We start from the raw sequence: 15417 nt of genomic DNA, 5'->3' as shown, positions 1-15417 counted from the left end.
CTAGCAGCAAATGTAAGAATGATATACAATCTTTTGCTGGCTACAGTGGTTACATTCCTACTTGGGAGACCTAAAATCAAAGACAATGGGTCCATTTCTAAATCTTCACCAAATATTTTTTCCATTTCACATAAAATATTAGACCAATACTTCTGTAGTTTTTGACATGTCCACAGGCAATGAGTTAAGGTACCTATTTTGGTTTTACATTTGAGACCCAAAGGAGAAAGTGAGGGGTCAAAAGAATGTCTGCGATTCAGGAATATGTATTCTATGTATAATTTTAAACTGGACTGCTTTCATCCGGGTACAGATAGATATCTTTTTGGCATGATTCCAAATATTCTCCCATGTGCCTTCATCAATAGTCACTGATAATTCTTTCTGCCACACACCCTTAATCCTCTGTATTTGAAGGAGACACCAAGAACTTTTTAACATACAGAAACAGAGTATCTCAAAATCCTGCCGTGACCCGGATTCGAACCGGGGTTGCTGCGGCCACAACGCAGAGTACTAACCACTATACGATCACGGCAAGCTGCTGCTAAGCGTGTATGCACTGAATAAACACCTGCTGCAGAGCAGCGTGACGTGTCAGAGAAGGCCTTTCTTACTGGAGGCTATTACTGGGTTTTTATGTTATGTTCTTAGAGAATATAATCTCCATCTCAGTGTTCAGAACTTGATTCAACTTGGAAGATATTTTCCAACATACAGCAATAACGTATCTTATGAATAATCCTATTAGGATGGTCGCAGCCTAAGGTAAGAGTCTTAACTGTAACACATTTATATTTAACTTATAATCACATTTTATGACCCCCCCCCCCCCATAAATCAAAAAGAAAATATTTTCCTGTAATTTCCCATTTCTCTGCAGCAAACTACTTGAAGTTTTGTAAAAAACAAGAAATTGGCATGGCTGCAGACCAGATCAAAAAAAATCTTTTTGCTATTTCAGTCAGAATGGTTGAAATTAAAAATATTTTCCAGGTGTTTGTCAGTGTGTAATCTACTCACAGACACTGAAATCCTTATGGGAAAATATGCAATTTTGTAAACTCATAAAAAGCCATAAAACCAGTATTTTTTTATTCCTTGGCCATGGCAGGATAAAATCAGGATTTTCATCAGGATTTGCATATATTTTGAAGGTTAGGCCTCAAATTTTATGCTTTTACTCACACTTAGCTGATTTTTTTGTATTTCATATAGTTTCCCACTGAGGAACAGCCATGCCTCTGTCACGCCGAGACCCACACCATCATGTCATACCTCCCGAAAAAGGGAAAGAATGTGCTCCTGTTGTCCACCAAGCACCACGTACGAACCTCCTAGGGGGGTCCGGGGGCATTCGTCCGAACCCACTCAGGTACTAAGGAACCAATCCTAACAATAAGAAAAACTAAGATACAACAATTAGAATTAGAAACAAAGATTTCTTTTTTTAAAGATTTTTTTTTGGGCTTTTGCCTTTAATGAACAGGAAAGAGTGAAATGAGGTGAGAGAGAGAGCGGGGGGGTGACACGCAGCAAATGGTTGCAAGCCAGAGTCAAGCCTGTGACCGCTGCAGCGTGGCATCACCTCTGTACATGGGGCGACGGCACTATCCACTATGCTACCGATGCCCCAGAAACAAAGATTTATTTAACAAAGATTTATTTGTCAACAGGAACAGGAGCCAGAGTTCACTGATGATTCTGGACGATTCTGCCCCTCTCTGAAGCAGACCTGAAACCACAAAGACAAAGACTTGTACACCAGCTGAACAGCTGTCTATCATCTGGTCTGGTGTGCATATCTGTTTATTACTGTAATGTAAGGTGTGAAACATTAATATTCAAATATTGTACTTACAACTTGTGCTTTTTGGCCTTCTGTGCCAATATTTCCAGTGCTTTTTTTCTGCTTTTTCATGATCTATGATAATCATAGATCATCAAAGTCTTGGCCTACACTAAGTGGAAAAATAAATCCTCCTACACACCCCATAGTATTTTATTTATTTATTTATTTATTTAGTGATAACACCTAGCACTGGCTACTAACCAACACTGACCTCTGCATTGGCTACTCTTTCAAACAGGGGCACTGGCACCTTCACTGCTTCCCTTATCTGCACAGGACTGTGACGGCTGAGTAGATGTCCCCTGTTGTGACAGGAGTTGCTGATGTGACACTACGTGTGGTCAGAATAGTCACTACCTTCTGTCTGTGTGTTTCCATTTTACAGTGCGCCAAAAGGGCATGGGAGCCCTTACAAGAGTAGTTTATTACTTTGCAGCAGAGACTGCATCTGGCATGACATGGTTGGTTGATTTTCTTGAAAAACTGAGACAGGGGAAACACATATTCCTTTCCCTTAATATCAGTCTTTGAATCTAGCTTCAGCCAGGACCAGCTCCACTTACACCTGACTCCTGACAGCTGAGCTACTGTCAGGGCATCCTCCTCCCCAAACTCCCTCATTCTGAAAAATTGAAGTGAGAATGGAAAGTTAGCTAGCTCTGCAACTTGGACTGGTGAAATGTGATGCTAGCTAATGTAGCCTAAATAGCCAAAGCATAGCACATTTCATATGCAGTGGCGACTCAAAAGTGCTTTACGTTGCAATAAAAGTCATATTATAAAACAGTAAGTGTATTAAAGGCATTTAAATAGAGAGGCATATGAGTGGCTCTTCTCCATTAGACTACTCTGTCGTGCAGGCAACATGGCACAAGCCACAGCTTCAATCACTGCAGCCCTCAGCATCAAGTCAACGTTAATCGAAAAATGAACAGCAATTCTCTGATCTTTGACACCGCCATCGAACGTGACAGTGACTACTGTAACTTACACTACACCATTAGTGGAACTTGATTAGCTACAATAATGGATTCATTCCTCCGGCATCCCACAACACTGCAGTGAAGCTGTGCTAACTACTACAGCTAGCTAATGCTACTATCTTTACTATGACAAATGTTAATACATTAGCACCAACATCGTTTAGCTAGTTAACAGATACCATGGCAAGCTAAAACGAACCAAATGTTGACAAGGTAATGGTATCACGCACAATTAGCCTACTAAAAGAGAACATATTGTTTACCGTAAAGCGAGTGTTCTCCACTTTCCACTTTCGTTAGTTTTAAATCACTAATGTCACATAACATTAGCCCAAAAAAAGGTATCTCCAGTGACACAGACCGCACGTGCAGGTTGCGTCGTGCACAAGCTGCACTAGTCAGGAAAGCAGGAGACTTGTTCTCACGCCTCAGAAAAAAAACTTGCACGTCATGTGATTGGCACAAGGTGAGTAGGTTTGCCCGATTGCCTCACAGTCAGATGGAGATATTTTGATGAGGACGGAAGACCAGCATTTACGCTTATTATTACACACACACACACACACACACACACACACACACACAATAGCACACACACGACTTTCCCTTTTCAATTCAATTCAATTATTTGTTCTGTTGTTTGATATCTGTTTTGATGGATGTTCTAATAAATGCTGTTATTTTGCAAGATTTGGTGAGTGGTGTCAGAGGTGACAGAATGAGGCAATTTTGTAATTCTCTTTATTTTACAAAATTTCATTAAGTTTGCTGCAGAGAAATGGGAAATTACAGGGAAAATCTTTTTTTCACTTTGTTTTACATGGGAGGTAAAAAAAAAAAAAAAGTGGTTATAATGGAAGTATATGGTACCAGTCTTGTAGCTAACAAGGCCAATGTAACTTTTTTGTTCAATGTCACATTACATTTTTCAAAAAAAGTAGTTAGTGGTATATGATCAAAACTGGCACCTGAAGGGTTAATTATTAATGTGATTAATTAAATCATGATATAAATCAATCAAGAACCCCTTCATAAAGAAACTGGGAAAAAAAGTTTGGAAAAATATTAATCTTTAATAAATGTATTCCAGTTTAAAGGTCAAACTACAAATCTTGTAGATAATAAGGCGAACATAACTTTTTTGGACAAAGTGACATTATACAAAAAGTAACAATACACCAAAATCAATCATCTCACGTATTATCATGATGGGTGAGCCAGTGATACTGATAATAAAGAAAGTCAAAAAAAAAAAATTAATATTGACTTACAGTGTATTTTTCAAAAAAGCAGTTAGTGGTATATGATCAAAACTGGCACCTGAAGGGTTAATTATTAATGTGATTAATTAAATCATGACATAAATCAATTAAGAACCCCTTCATGAAGAAACTGGGGGAAAAAGTTTGGAAAAATATTCATCTTTCATAAATTTATTCCAGTTTAAAGGTCCAACTACAAATCTACATAGTTAACAAGGCGAACGTAACTTTTTTTAAACAAGGAATAAGGGTTAATAGATATTTAGGTGTTGGTCAGTGTGCTGCTAAATTTAAATAATGTGGTGCGGAGTTTATAATTAGCTAATTTATGTCTACGTCACTGTTGCTTTGTTATTTGGACACTGTAACAACAAGTTTCTTCTCAGCCTGGGGTGAAAGTGTTTTTGTAAAGTCAAACTGTAATACCAAGAACTTTTTAACATACAGAAACAGAGTATCTCAAAATCCTGCCGTGACCCGGATTCGAACCGGGGTTGCTGCGGCCACAACGCAGAGTACTAACCACTATACGATCACGGCGAGCTGCTGCTAAGCCTGTATGCACTGAATAAACACCTGCCACAGAGCAGCGTGACATGTCAGAGAAGGCCTTTGTTACTGGAGGCTATTACTGGGTTTTTATGTTATGTTCTTAGAGGATATAATCTCCATCTCAGTGTTCAGATCTTAATTCATCTTGGAAGATATTTTCCAACATACAGCAACTATGTATCTTCTGAATAATCCTATTAGGATGGTGGCAGCCTAAGGTAAGAGTCTTAACTGTAACACACCTTAAACTTACAGATAATCAAAACGCAGAAATGTCTAAATAGGCTTTGCATGTTGTCAAAACAACAAAAAAAAGTTTAAATAGTTACAGTCTATCAGCAATTATTCCATTAACAGTGCTGATCAAAGTTGCACTGGGTGGTAGCCTAATACAGGTGGTAGGCTAATTAGTGTTTTTAGTTTTCGTGTACTGTTATAACGGATATTATCATCTGGTGTGATCTTTTTTCACCAAAGTGAGTAGCACAGCATCACCGTGTGCTACACTTACCTACATTAATCTCACTATTCCTTGTTGGACATGATTTTGCAAAGCCTACAACTCAACAGGTCTGTTCTTTAGCAGGTGAGCATGTTCACTCTTAAAGAGCAAATTGCAAGTTAAAGTTTTTACAAATGTTATACTTAACCTTGTGTGAAAATGACCATGTGAAAAATTAATGCAGGATTTAATATGTTTTACAAGACATAAGGGCAAGTATTCAGAGGAAAGAGTGGCCGTTCTGAGCAAAGCTCCTTACACACGCTTTTTTTCAAACATCGCGTCATATTACGTAACGGGAGGGAGTCGGTCTCCTCAACTTTGCTTCAGATAAGTGTGCAGTAGTAGGTGGTAGTGAGTCTGAGTGGTCATGGTATAGTGATTTGGTCTGTTTTCAGTAGTTTAATTCTGCATTTATTTATCATCATCATGGTAAATTATTGTGTTTGTGCTGGCTGCACAAACTCCAACCTGTCAGGACATCGGGTCCACCGTTTTCCTAACAGGAAAAGGAACAGTGCTATCTTTCATGCCTGGGTGTGTTTTGTGCAGGGTATTCATGAACATGACACTCCTGCATTTCGCTGCTGTGCTCACCCACCTCTGGGGGAGAAGCAAGGAACAAGGAGTGGCTGGAACCAGTTACAACATACCGTGTACAGTATGTGGCTGAAAATGTTTAGTGATAAATCTTCAGTGTGCTTGGTTTATTTTGGTTCTATCAATGCATAACCCAGAGGGTGCTGAGAACTGCTTGTGTTGTTATTTTATAAAAGAGAATATCTGTTTTTTCAGCCCAACAGCTTTTTTCAAGATAAAGAGTAAAAAATCATGAACAAGATGTTATACAATTCACACCTGACTGTGATCATACATTCATGCCTTATCATCAGAACAAAATATGTGTTTATACAGGATCAGCTGTAGCAGTTAAACTGGAGAGTGAAGCTACTAGAACAGCTCTGGTGAGGGATGTTCGACAGTTGTCCCCACAGCATCAGACCTTTTGTCTGGAGGTGTTTCACTCTCTCATCCTGCACTTTTCGCCAAAGCACACTGGGTTCTCCTTCCTTGGGATGTAGAGCAGGTAAATATGTAATGATCAAACAATAAGTATGGCTAAAACTAATGCAGTCTAACAGCAGCACAATAGGGTAATGAGTGTTCTCACCTCAAGAACTTCACATGGTCTCTCCAACTGCTTCGCTCAGTGGCGCGCACACACACAGAGCGCTAAGCTCCGCCCATGGTGAAACAGAGAAGACGAGAGAAATTCAGTGCGACCATAAATGACAGCAAAACGCAGTAGATGCTCACACTGATCTGAAATGAAACAAGTTCACATAAATTAGGTAAATAACAAATAAACAGGCCCTACTTCTGGGTTTATTCACATGTGTACAACTTGTGATGTGCACATTCTACTTTTTCTACAGGCTTCTCTTGGCAGCTCTGCATTTCAACAGCAATGGCAGCAGAGAAGTTGCTTGAACCAGTGATGGTGAGGTATGTTATGTGGTTCGCTACCCAAGTTTCTGCAAAGGTGGCTGGGTAGTCCGTCCTGTCAAGGAGAAGCCATCATGCGGTTAGCAGTTTCAGTCAGTCCAACTAAATATTATTTATTATGTGAGTCAGTCCGAGTCAACAGTAATAACAATGACTGCAATGTTAACATTTGTTTCCTTCCTCTAGCAAATGCATCAGCCCTCATGGAATCTCTGAGAGTGGGATACTCCAGGTCACCACAGGCTCTCCGAGAGTACAGTGCTGTCTTGTCTTCAACTACACCTGCCCCCCTTTCCAGATCCTTCCTGAAGATCAACAAGGATGAGGCAGTTGGCCTGTATCTTGCACGACATTCACGATTTAACACAGGACATTAGTGTGAAACTAGCACAGGTGTTATGGTTTGAATGACTCATTCTTGGTTTTGTTTTCAAGTTTTCTCAGTGTTACAAGAAAGCATTTTTGAGCTTTTTTACTGTTTATTTATGCTTATTATACTCAAATACACATATCTCGTGTATTTTGATGTAGATCCAAATGCATTGGAATTGCAATTAAAACATTTTCTATAAATGAAATATCTAATTGAGAACTGAGACGGCTTTAGTTGGAAGTATGCACTCTAATGAGTGCTTTTTAAATGGGTCAGTTGGCATATTTTTCTTTCAATGATATACATTTGGTACAGACAGTACAGGCCAAAAGTTTGGACACACCTTCTCATTCAATGCGTTTTCTTTATTTTCATGATTATTTACATTGTAGATTCTCACTGAAGGCATCAAAACTATGAATGAACACATGTGGAGTTATGTACTTAACAAAAAAAGGTGAAATAACTGAAAACATGTTTTATATTCTAGTTTCTTCAAAATAGCCACCCTTTGCTCTGATTACTGCTTTGCACACTCTTGGCATTCTCTCGATAAGCGTCAAGAGGTAGTCACCTGAAATGGTTTTCCAACAGTCTTGAAGGAGTTCCCAGAGGTGTTTAGCACTTGCTGGCCCCTTTGCCTTCACTCTGCGGTCCAGCTCACCCCAAACCATCTCGATTGGGTTCAGGTCCGGTGACTGTGGAGGCCAGGTCATCTGCCGCAGCACTCCATCACTCTCCTTCTTGGTCAAATAGCCCTTACACAGCCTGGAGGTGTGTTTGGGGTCATTGTCCTGTTGAAAAATAAATGATCGTCCAACTAAACGCAAACCGGATGGGATGGCATGTCGCTGCAGGATGCTGTGGTAGCCATGCTGGTTCAGTGTGCCTTCAATTTTGAATAAATCCCCAACAGTGTCACCAGCAAAACACCCCCACACCATCACACCTCCTCCTCCATGCTTCACAGTGGGAACCAGGCATGTGGAATCCATCCGTTCACCTTTTCTGCGTCTCACAAAGACACGGCGGTTGGAACCAAAGATCTCAAATTTGGACTCATCAGACCAAAGCACAGATTTCCACTGGTCTAATGTCCATTCCTTGTGTTTCTTGGCCCAAACAAATCTCTTCTGCTTGTTGCCTCTCCTTAGCAGTGGTTTCCTAGCTGCTATTTGACCATGAAGGCCTGATTGGCGCAGTCTCCTCTTAACAGTTGTTCTAGAGATGGGTCTGCTGCTAGAACTCTGTGTGGCATTCATCTGGTCTCTGATCTGAGCTGCTGTTAACTTGCTTCTGAGGCTGGTGACTCGGATGAACTTATCCTCAGAAGCAGAGGTGACTCTTGGTCTTCCTTTCCTGGGTCGGTCCTCATGTGTGCCAGTTTCGTTGTAGCGCTTGATGGTTTTTGCGACTCCACTTGGGGACTCATTTAAAGTTTTTGCAATTTTCCGGACTGACTGACCTTCATTTCTTAAAGTAATGATGGCCACTCGTTTTTCTTTAGTTAGCTGATTGGTTCTTGCCATAATATGAATTTTAACAGTTGTCCAATAGGGCTGTCGGCTGTGTGTTAACCTGACTTCTGCACAACACAACTGATGGTCCCAACCCCATTGATAAAGCAAGAAATTCCACTAATTAACCCTGATAAGGCACACCTGTGAAGTGGAAACCATTTCAGGTGACTACCTCTTGAAGCTCATGGAGAGAATGCCAAGAGTGTGCAAAGCAGTAATCAGAGCAAAGGGTGGCTATTTTGAAGAAACTAGAATATAAAACATGTTTTCAGTTATTTCACCTTTTTTTGTTAAGTACATAACTCAACGTGTTCATTCATAGTTTTGATGCCTTCAGTGAGAATCTACAATGTAAATAGTCATGAAAATAAAGAAAACGCATTGAATGAGAAGGTGTGTCCAAACTTTTGGCCTGTACTGTATATCACCAGGAGGAAAAGCACCGCAGAGAGTGCATCACAAGGAGTGAAGTTGCGTCTTCTTTTCCTCGCAGATGACGGTTCGGGTTCATTCTCTCCTGTTGGGTGGTAAGTGTGGTCCATTTGCAATCTTTATAACTAAAAAAACTTTTCACTACTCTCTATCAACGAACTACTAACGCTCTGCTGTTTCCTCCGCCTTCTTCCTTCCTTCCGCTGTCTTCGTTGATTCATTTATACACGCGAAACGCGTTCTCTGGCTGGCTGGATTGTCCGCTCGGTCTGCCGTACATACATGGTGGCGCAAGATGGCGACCTCTCTAAAGCAAGGCTCTTGATATATATGTATATATAAAAGCATAATTATAAGGCTACGAAAACCAAACAAATTTTATTTTATAGCGATTATACACTTGTATAAACATATTAATGGGTAGAATATTCAGATTCAGATTCAGATTGACAATAAACCATGCCAAATATTACACACTGGCCCTTTAACCCACACCATGATCTTTTCCTGACCCTAACCAAGTGGTTTTTGTGCCTAAACCTAACCAGACCTTAACCACAGGGCATCATGATGATTTCGGAATGGACTTAGGAACAATGAGTTTAATATGGTCGGAACAATGGGATGTCGAACCAATGGGCTGACGAACCAATGGGCAGTTCCCGGTTGAACACCAAATTTGCGATCATAACATTTTATTTCTATTTTTATGAATAAAAAGTTCTTCACAGCAATGGCAGGCAGCTTTTCAAAATGCACAAAACATCAGGTGTAAGTGGAAATAAAAGATAGCCTACATGGGAAAGTTTTATAGGATATTTAGAAGTTTTAGGCAAGCTTATCTTCCTATCTTTTATTTTGAAGTTACTTCCGCCTCTGATGTCACCGCAGTTCTACTTTTTGTCCAAAACAATAAATGAAAAAATGAATCTGCAAAAAACCAAAATCGGGCTGTTATTTGAATTTGGTTTTGTCCTTTTTCGTTTTTTGATTCTGATAACAAAAACGGAAAAACGGCTCTGTTTTTTCGTTTTAAACCAAAAAGGAAAAAAACGGGAAAACCATGGTATTTCTGTTTTTTCGTTTCTGGTTTAAAATGAAAAAACGAACTGCCTGAAGGTACCCTGACCTGACCCTCATGCTATTCTCATTTTTGTGACAAACCACTCCATGTGAATTTTGCTCAGCTGTTAGTGTAGCAGTGCAGTGTGTGTATAGTTTAGGCTGTTTGTTGGTGTATTAAGGTTACAGCTCAAGCTTAAACATATTATATATTTATTTTGTAGTTGGTCCATGTGCTGCTAAATTTAAATAATGTGGTGCAGAGTTTATAATTAACTAATTTATGTCTACGTTCACTCTTATTCTGTTGCTTTGTTGTGGTTATTTGGACACTGTAACAACAAATTTCTTCTAAACCTGGGGTGAAAGTGTTTAAAGTCAAACTGTAATACCAAGAACTTTTTAACATACAGAAACAGAGTATCTCAAAATCCTGCCGTGACCCGGATTCGAACCGGGGTTGCTGCGGCCACAACACAGAGTACTAACCACTATACGATCACGGCGAGCTGCTGCTAAGCATGTTTGCAGTGAATAAACACCTGCAGCAGAGCAGCGTGACGTGTCAGAGAAGGCCTTTGTTACTGGAGGCTATTACTGGGTTTTTATGTTATGTTCTTAGAGGATATAATCTCCATCTCAGTGTTCAGATCTTAATTCATCTTGGAAGATATTTTCCAACATACAGCAACTATGTATCTTCTGAATAATCCTATTAGGATGGTGGCAGCCTAAGGTAAGAGTCTTAACTGTAACACACCTTAAACTTAAAGATAATCGAAACACAAAAATATCTAAATAGGCTTTGCGTGTTGTTAAAGTAAAAACAAAGTTCAAATAGTTACAGTCTATCAGCAATTATTCCATTAACAGTGCTGATCAAAGTTGCACTGGGTGGTAGCCTAATACAGGTGGTAGGCCAATTAGTGTTTTTAGTTTTCGTGTACTGTTATAACGGATATTATCATCTGGTGTGATCTTTTTTCACCAAAGTGAGTAGCACAGCATCACTGTGTGCTACACCATAGCTACATTAATCTTACTATTCCTTGTTGGACATGATTTTGCAAAGCCTACAACTCAACAGGGCTGCCTGTCTGTTAGCAGGTGAGTAATGTCCATGTTCGCTCTTAACGGGATTTCGACATCCCCATTTTCTTCACATCCACAGACTGCGGTAAGTGTCTTCTTATTACCTATAATTAAGTATTTGGCATTTCCAATGAAGCAGCATGTTTAGAACAACTTTATAGTGTTACAGCTGTTTTAATTATCTTAAAATACTAAATTCGAAAAGGCTAATGTGGTCGAGTTGATGACTAGCTTAAATGTGAAACCAACATTAAGCCAGTTAACTACCGTCAAACTAGATAGCTAAAGGCAACATTAACATTTTTAGTACAGTGTGGTGGGGTGACTTTTGTTTTCTTTGGAATGGCCATTAAACTAGCGAAGACTGCATTAGAGGGGAATTAGCTAACGTTGGCTAAAGTGGCTAACACGTTAGCTAAACTAGCTAACATTAGCTTGTCTAATTAACCGTAACTAATGTCAGTTTTACATTTGCAGGCAGTCCTCGTAGGTGTTGGGAATAGAATGATTTTATGTGTTTTACTATAAGTTGTGTTTCACTACATAAGTTTTAGATGTGTGAACAATGAGAATACTGAGATGATTTCAGCTGATCTGAATGTGTTTGCTTTGCAGAAGTGGAGAAGTACAGGAGAGGAAGAGACATGAAGTCTGAGGAGCACATACCGCAATGCTTAGATAATTAGTTTCATATATGGTAAAAAGAATAGAAAGTGATATACAGATAGTAAGGTACAGCACGTGTAGGGAGTTGTGTTGTTCTCTTGTCTTTCAAAACAGGAACCACGCCCCCACCGCCAGCGGGAAGGAGTCAGATTAACACGAGGCAGGGGTGTGGTGTGGTGAAGGAGGAAGTGGAACTGCCAATGAGAAGAGGACAACGCCTTGCATGCACAATGACACTCTGTTACGCTCAAATATACTGGGTCAGGGAAAGGACAGGAGGTCAGACTTCGTGAACTGACACACCTTTGTTGTTCGTCAGGGACGTGAAGTTGAGACCCAGAGCTCTGTAATTTTATTCCTTTACTGCTTAATAAACTACATTAACTGAGACCGAATATCTTCTCCTATTGCTTCATTAAAGAACACGCAGGACTGAGCTCACACATAGCACATTGGAGAGTAGGATGAGACTCTTAGTCCAACATAGGTTATAGGATATTCATTTGTAAATGAGGGGATTTGCAAAGTCACCCCACAAATTACTTATGCAGCTGCACACAATGCTGTTATAACTTAGTTCACCAGGCCTGACAACTTTTTTTTTTTTTTTAATTAGTACATGTGCGTTAAAAAGAATGTTACAGCTTGACAAGTAGCAAACTCCTGTAAGGAATGACTTGACAGGGTTTGACATAAGCAATGGCCCGATGGCCCGGGGCCAATCAAAAAGTATGTCGGGCAAGTTGACTGACAGGTCACAGGCCTGCTCGGGCCAGTGACGCTGTAAGGCTTTTTTGTCAGGGGAATAACTCCAGCGGATTTTTATTCCACTTTTCTCGAGCCTTCAGTGGATTTATTGGGCTTTTTGGCCAAAGGTGCCTTTCACCTTTGCTCGCGCAGTGAAACACCGGAGGAGGGGGAAACGTGCGTTCGCTGGCCAGTAAACTGGATGAACTTCAGCTACTGATGGTGAAAAACGGATACTTTTCTACATCTGCAGTTTTGTGCTTCACGGAGACGTGGCTGTGTGGATCGATACCGGAATCTGCGCTGCAGCTAGCAGGCTTCCAACTCCTGAGCGTATTGTAACACGAAACTCTCCGGCAAAACTAAAGGTGGAGGTATCTGTTTTTACACTGACAGTGGCTGGTGTAATGACGTGACAGTGATCCAGCAGCACTGCTCTCCTGATCTGGAATCTTTTTTTCATCAACTGCAAACCTTTTTACTCCCCCCGTGATTTTGCTTCATTCGTTCTGGTCGGTGTTTACATCCCACCGCAGGCCAACATGCAGGAGGTAGGCTACAGCGCACGCTTGCCGACCAGATAGGCTACTGTGTGTGGAGCGGACTCCTTAGTTATTGTCCTTGGTGACTTTAACAAAGGTAACCTCACCCATGAACTCCCCAAATACAAACAGTTGATAAAATGTCCGACCAGAGAGAAGAATATCCTGGATCACAGTTAGGCCTACACAACTGTTAACAACGCCTATCACCCGGTCCCCCGCGCTGCACTGGGCCACTCTGACCACAACACCGTCCACCTGATTCCCTCCTACAGGCAGAAGTTAAAGCTCTGTAAACCTGTTGTGAGGTCATCTAAGAAGTGGATGAATACACAGAGGCTGTGACATCATACATCAGCTTCTGCGAGGACCGCTGTATATGGGGCATTCTACCGATTTTGTGCAAAGTGCTGCCCCTTACCAAAAAAACAACAAAAATAATAAAATTGAGTATTCAGACATAGATAATTACAAAGTTTATGTTATGACCTATTTAAACCCAGGACATTAAATGAAAAAGTGATCAGCTAAATATATACAAAATCACCATTTATAAGGTACTTTCTATTGGGAAGTAGCTGTCCCCAACCCTGACCTCTAAAATTCAATTCATGTAAATAACACTTAAAACATTTTTCATATTTTTTTCAAAAGTGTAATTTAAAACATCTTAAGTTTAAACACAAGTTGAAAGATTTAGATGTATTGTGGCATTAATTTTTAAATTAAGAAACTATGCTAAAAAAATAGTGTCCCTTGTTTTCATGTCACTACCGAAACACAAGAGTTTTAATGCACTGGTTGAGTCTGGATTTTAGCCACAACGCTGAATTTCTGAGAAGGGGGGTAGTACTGCACCCCCGTCCCACATGGCTGCATGGTAAGTCGCTGACTCCCATCATTTTTTAAATAAATGTCTTCCAGAGTCTGAAAATCAGTGTGTAACTTTTAAAACTGTCACTACCGAACACATGTTCTCTTCAATTATGTAAAAATTTGGGGGGTTTATGCAAAATATTATGTTTTTCTGTGTGAACAACTCTTCAAACATGTGCTTGTTAGCCATGTGACTGCTAGCTTTCTTTAGTTATCCTGAAAAATAGCTAGGATTTCATCATTTCGGTAGTGACAAAATGGAATGGTCAGTAGTTAAACCCCATATTTTTGTGGTCCAAAGTCTTGCTCTTCTCTGCTCTACTGTGCTCTACTCTACCCTGGTCTACTCTACTCTGCTTTACTCTATACTCTACTCTTCTCTACTCTACTCTGCTTTACTCTATTCTGCTCTACTCTGCTCTGCTTTACTCTACTATACTCTACTTTGCTCGACTCTGCTCTACTCTACTATACTCTGCTCTGTTCTACTCTGCTCTACTTTGCACTACTCTGCTCTACTCTACTTTACTCTGCTCTACTATACTCTACTATACTCTATTCTGCTCTACTCTACTATACTCTGCTCTACTCTATTCTGCTCTACTCTACTATACTCTGCTCTACTCTATTCTGCTCTGCTCTACTCTGCTCTGCTATATTCTGTTCTACTCTGCTCTACTTTGCTCTACTCTGCTCTACTCTACTATGCTCTGCTCTATTCTGTTCTGTTCTACTCTGCTCTACTTTGCTTTACTCTGGTCTGTTCTACTCTGCTCTGCTCTACTTTGCACTGCTCTGCTCTACTATACTCTTCTCTACTCTACTATGCTCTGCTCTACTCTATTCTGCTCTGCTGTACTCTACTATGCTCTGCTCTGCTATACTCTATACTCTGATTTACTCTGGTCTACTCTGCTCTACTCTGGTCTACTCTACTCTGGTCTACTCTATAATCTACTCTATTCTGTTCTACTCTGCTCTGTTCTATTCTGCTCTACTTTTTTCTACTCTGCTCTACTTTGCTCTACTATACTCTGCTCTACTCTATTCTGCTCTACTCTGCTCTACTTTGCTTTACTCTGGTCTGTTCTACTCTGCTCTACTCTATTCTGCTCTGCTCTACTCTGCTCTACTCTACTATGCTCTGCTCTATTCTACTGTGCTGTGCTCTACTCTATACTCTGGTCTACTCTACTCTACTCTGGTCTACTCTATAATCTACTCTTCTCTACCCTACTCTGCTCTACTCTACTCTGCTCTACTCTATTCTGCTCTGTTCTACTCTGCTCTACTATACTCAGCTCTACTCTACTCTACTTTGCTCTTCTCTGCTCTACCCTGGTCTACTTTGCTCTACTCTGCTCTACTATATTCTGCTCTACTTTGTTCTATTCTACTACACTCTGCTCTACTATACTTTTCTCTACTCTACTCTACTATGCTCTGCTCT

The 15417-nt window shown here is 40.2% G+C and overlaps 1 long non-coding RNA gene and 3 other non-coding genes across 4 annotated transcripts; 1 reads left to right on the top strand and 3 right to left on the bottom strand.

The window, feature by feature from the left end:
* Positions 1–466: 466 nt before the first annotated feature.
* Positions 467–538, bottom strand: trnah-gug (transfer RNA histidin (anticodon GUG)). The gene has a single exon. It is a non-coding gene; the product is annotated as a tRNA-His (tRNA).
* Positions 539–4565: 4027 nt separating this feature from the next.
* Positions 4566–4637, bottom strand: trnah-gug (transfer RNA histidin (anticodon GUG)). Its single transcript has one exon. It is a non-coding gene; the product is annotated as a tRNA-His (tRNA).
* Positions 4638–10478: 5841 nt separating this feature from the next.
* Positions 10479–10550, bottom strand: trnah-gug (transfer RNA histidin (anticodon GUG)). The gene has a single exon. It is a non-coding gene; the product is annotated as a tRNA-His (tRNA).
* Positions 10551–11637: 1087 nt separating this feature from the next.
* On the top strand, positions 11638–12197 carry LOC144463754 (uncharacterized). Its single transcript, XR_013491764.1, has 2 exons — positions 11638–11833; positions 11917–12197. It is a non-coding gene; the product is annotated as an uncharacterized LOC144463754 (long non-coding RNA).
* Positions 12198–15417: the final 3220 nt, after the last annotated feature.

This window comes from Epinephelus lanceolatus, chromosome 6 (assembly GCF_041903045.1).
Source record: "Epinephelus lanceolatus isolate andai-2023 chromosome 6, ASM4190304v1, whole genome shotgun sequence".
NCBI classification, from domain to species: Eukaryota; Metazoa; Chordata; class Actinopteri; order Perciformes; family Serranidae; genus Epinephelus; species Epinephelus lanceolatus.
This window is presented reverse-complemented; position numbering and strand designations above follow the sequence as displayed.